We start from the raw sequence: 4,921 nt of genomic DNA on the forward strand, positions 1-4,921 counted from the left end.
ACATTGTAGAATAATAGTCAAGACATCAAAACTATGAAATAACACATATGGAATCATGTAGTAACCAAAAAAGTGTGAAACAAAGCAATATATTATATTATATATATATATATATATATATATATATATATATATATATATATATATATATATATTTTATAGTTCTTTGAGATTCTTCAAAGTAGCCACTCTTTGCCTTGATGACAGCTTTGCACATTCTTGGCATTTTCTCAACCAGCTTCATGAGGTACCCGGAATGTATTTCAATTAACAGGTGTGCCTTGTTAAAAGTTCATTAGTGAAATGTCTTTCCAACTGAGCCAATCAGTTGTGCTGTGACAAGGGGGGAGGGGGGGGGGAGGGGGGGGTATACAGAAGATATCCTTATTTGGTAAAAGACCAAGTCCATATTATGGCAACAACAGCTCAAATAAGCAAAGAGAAACGACAGTCCATTATTATTTTAAGACATGAAGGTCAGTCAATTCGGAAAATTTCAAGAACTTTTCAAGTTTCTTCAGTGCAGTCGCAAAAACCATCAAGCATTATGATGAAACTGGCTCTCATGAGGACCGCCACAGGAAAGGAAGACCCAGAGTTACCTCTGCTGCAGAGAATAAGTTAATTTGAGTTACCAGCCTCAGAAATTGCACCCCAAATAAATGCTTCACACATCTCAACATCAACTGTTCAGAGGAGACTGCGTGAATCAGGCCTTTATTGTCAAATTGCTGCAAAGAAACCACTACTAAAGGACACCAATAAGAAGAAGAGACTTGCTTGGGCCAAGAAACACGAGCAATGGACATTAATTAGACCGGTGGAAATCTGCCCTTTGGTCGGATGAGTCCAACTGTTCAATTTTTGTTCCAACCACCATGTCTTTGTGAGACGAAGAGTAGGTGAACGGATGATCTCCGCATGTGTGGTTCCCACCGTGAAGCATGGAMGAGGTGTGATGGTGTAGGGGTGCTTTGCTGGTGACACTGTCAGTGATTTATTTAGAATTCAAGGCACTCTTAACTAGCATGGCAACCACAGCATTCTGCAGAGATACACCATCCCATCTGGTTTGCGCTTAGTGAAACTATCATTTGTTTTTCAACAGGACAATGACCCAACACACTTCCAAGCTGTGTAAGGGCTATTTGACCAAAAAGGAGAGTGATGTAGTGCTGCATCAGATGTCCTGGCCTCCACAATCACCCGACCTCAACCCAATTCAGATGTTTTGGGATGAGTTGGATCGCAGAGTGAAGGAAAAGCAGCAAACAAGTGCTCAGCATATGTGGGAACTCCTTCAAGACTGTTGGAAAACCATTCCAGGTGAAGCTGGTTGAGAGATTGCCAAGAGTGTGAAAATCTGYCGAACTATTAGAATTTTAGCAACCAGGAAATGGCGGAGCGATTTCTGCATTGTCCATCTTTAAATMACATGTTCTCATGAATTTGATGATATTTTGACATGAGACATGATCCAGGAAGTAGGCGGGACTTTCATGCCATATTTATGTACACTATGTATTTGGACAGTGATGCAACATTTTTACATTTGGCTCTATGATTTAAGTATTTGGACAAATTTTTACTTATAGTGTACTAAAGTAATCAAAAGTTGAGTATTTGCTCCCATATTTCTAGCATGCAACGACTACGTCAAGCTTGTGACTATAAACTTCTTGGATGCAGTCGTTGTTGGGTTTTGCCCAATAGGAACTGAATGGTGAATGAGGATTAGAGTGATCTTCCATCTAAGTGAGTAGATGAGATGTTTGTGAACAGTTCTATATCAATCCTGATAATGCCTCGATTTAAGAAAAATCATGAATGAATTGTGAATAATGATGAGTGGGAAAGTTATAGAAGCTACAGCAAAGCATGCTAACCTCTCAACATTACCAATAACAAGGGAGGTTAGCATGTCTTGGGGGCAAGACCTTTGACCCTCTGTAACTTTCTCACTCATCGTCTTTAATGATTCATGACTATCCATAATCATTTTAGCATCCACGTTCATGTAGAAGTGTTTAGAACCATCTAATGTATCCAACAAGTTTGTAAAGTCACAAACTTGATGTAGTCATTGTGTGCTAGGAATATGGGACCAAAAACTTACATTTTTGACTATTTTAATACACATGTAAGTGAAATTTGTCCAAATACTCATGACGTCTTCAAATGGGGGGACTAGATCTACAAAGTGCTTTCATTTCTAAATGGTAAATCAGATATGTATAAATAATACCCTCAAGTGAAGATGACATTATGTACTGTCACCTCATGTGGAACATTTGAACTTAAATCCAAAATGCTGGACTATAGAGACAATGTAGAAAGTTAGCATCACTGTCCATATAAATACGTAGGAGAGCGTAGTCAGCATTAATAAGTCCACTTCAGAAGAAGGGTGAAGAATCAGGACGTAGCCTCAATGTGTCACAACACTGTTGTGACACGGCCAGTCTGTGTGCACACACTTATTACACCGCAGAGTTAGTGAGTGGGCCATATGGGTGGAATTGGGGGTTTGTTATTATTCAATTCCTTGTTGTTGTTTTTGTTGTTGCTGTCGATCAGGAAGTCCCATCGCTCCAGTGTGTAGCCCACTCTTTCTTGTGGAGGACCCCTGCCTTCTGCTGGCTCTCATGGAACTGGGGCAGGTCCTGATGGGGGATCTTCACCGCATGGTACTGAGGCACTTTGTCTTCATACTGGACCCGACGGAAGAAACCACACTGTGGGAGAGAGAGAGGGGGGAGGGAAGGAGAGAGCGTATGAAAAATGTACTTTGTCGATGCCGCTGAGTAACCTGAAGGAGATTTTGATTGTGCAGGTGCCACACAAACCAAAATGTTCAGAMGACTTTGTGAAACGTCAGTTAAACAGGTGACGCACAAACAAAGAAAACACACCAGTGCCTTGCAAAACATTACAATTACGCTGCCACACGTTGTCATTTCACCTACAGCCACCACACTCTTGCAGCGCCCCCCATTTTGTCAGAAACACAAAAGAACAACAGAGAACACATGTTCATTCTAACATTGTTGTCAAGTGTGGACCCAGATGGAATGATAATGTTCATGAATAGAACCAGAATTATTAGGAACATGACTTCCTTGTGCCAGAATTAACTTGTTTCACGTACAGAATTTAAGGTCAAAGATCACACGGCAGGCAGAGCCACAGCACGCAGCACAACAGGTCTCTGTCCGTTAGGCACAGATCTAGGATCAGCTTACCCATCCCCCAAAACCCTTAACCTTAACCATTAGAGGAGGCAACGCAAAACTGAACCTGGATCAGTGTCTAAGGGGAACTTAGGGCGTGAGAGACCAGGGCATGCCAGTACGAGGCAGGCCAGGGTGCGTGGTTTTACCGCTTGGGGGAGAGGGGAGGGGAAAGCAGGAACCTATTGGTCTGATGCCTGCCTCTCCACCTCAGAGGGTTGAATGTGCATGTGGGCGTGGTAGTATTCTGTCTCGTACTGGGGTGGCGCTCTGTACGCTTGAAGAACCCACACTGAGGAGAGGGTGGAAGAGAAGGAGGAGGAAAAGGAGGAGAGGGGGGAGGAGAAGGAGTTGCAACAGAGATGGGAGGGAGTTGAAAAAGAAGTACAGAGTAAAAGAGATGGGGAGAGAAGATATAGACTAGAAATGGGGAGAGGAGAGATGAAGTAGAGATGGGGAGAGGAGATATTGACTAGAAATGGGGAGAGGAGAGATGGACTAGAGACGAGGAGAGGAGAGATGGACTAGAGACGGAAGAAGACGGGGAGAGGAGAGTGGACTAGAGTGTGAGATGAGAGATGGACTAGAGACGGGGAGAGGAGAGATGGACTAAAGACGGGGATAGGAGAGATGGACTAGAGACGGGGAGAGATGGACTGGAGACGAGGAGAGATGGACTGGAGACGTGGAGAGATGGCTGGAGACGTGGAGAGGAGAGATGGATAGAGACGAGGAGAGGAGAGATGGACTAGAGACGAGGAGAGATGGACTGGAGACGAGGAGAGATGGACTGGAGACGTGGAAGAGGAGAGATGGACTAGAGACGAGGAGAGAGAAGATGGACTAGAGACGAGGAGATATTGACTAGAGACGAGGAGAGGAGAGATGGACTAGAGAGGGGAGAGGAGAGATGGACTAGAGACGAGGAGAGGAGAGATGGACAAGAACGGGGAGAGGAGAGATGGACTAGAGACGAGGAGAGGAGAGATGACTAGAGACGAGGAGATATTGACTGAGACGAGGAGAGGAGAGATGACTAGAGACGGGAGAGGGAGAGATGGACTGAGACGGGGAGAGGAGAGATGGACTAGAGATGTGGGGAGGAGAGATGGACTAGAGATGTGGAGAGGAGAGATGGACTAGGAGACGTGGAGAGGAGAGATGGACTAGAGACGAGGAGAGGAGAGATGGACTAGAGATGTGGAGAGGAGAGATGGACTAGAGACGGGGATAGGAGAGATGGACTAGAGATGAGGAGAGGAGATATGGACTAGAGACGAGGAGAGGAAGGATGGACTAGAGATGTGGAGAGGAGAGATGGACTAGAGACGGGGTTAGGAGAGATGGACTAGAGACGAGGAGAGGAGAGTGGACTAGAGATGTGGAGAGGAGAGATGGACTAGAGACGGGGTTAGGAGAGATGGACTAGAGACGAGGAAGAGAGAGATGGACTAGAGATGTGGAGAGGAGAGATGGACTAGAGACGGGGTTAGGAGAGATGGACTAGAGACGAGGAGAGGAGATATGGACTAGAGACAAGATAAATAAACTGACTTATCTCAGAGAGGTGAGGAGAGATGGACTAGTGACAAGATAAATAACTGACTTATCTCAGAGAGGTGAGGAGAGATGGACTAGAGACAAGATAAATAACTGACTTATCTCAGAGAGGTGAGGAGAGATGGGACCTT

At 44.6% G+C, this 4,921-nt stretch overlaps 1 pseudogene; it reads right to left on the reverse strand.

Annotated features, from left to right (window-relative positions):
- Positions 1 to 350: 350 nt before the first annotated feature.
- LOC112075433 (integrin alpha-7-like) overlaps positions 351 to 4,921 on the reverse strand; it is an 89,677-nt pseudogene continuing 85,106 nt past the window's right edge.

Source organism: Salvelinus sp. IW2-2015, unplaced genomic scaffold (genome assembly GCF_002910315.2).
Source record: "Salvelinus sp. IW2-2015 unplaced genomic scaffold, ASM291031v2 Un_scaffold3153, whole genome shotgun sequence".
NCBI classification, from domain to species: Eukaryota; Metazoa; Chordata; class Actinopteri; order Salmoniformes; family Salmonidae; genus Salvelinus; species Salvelinus sp. IW2-2015.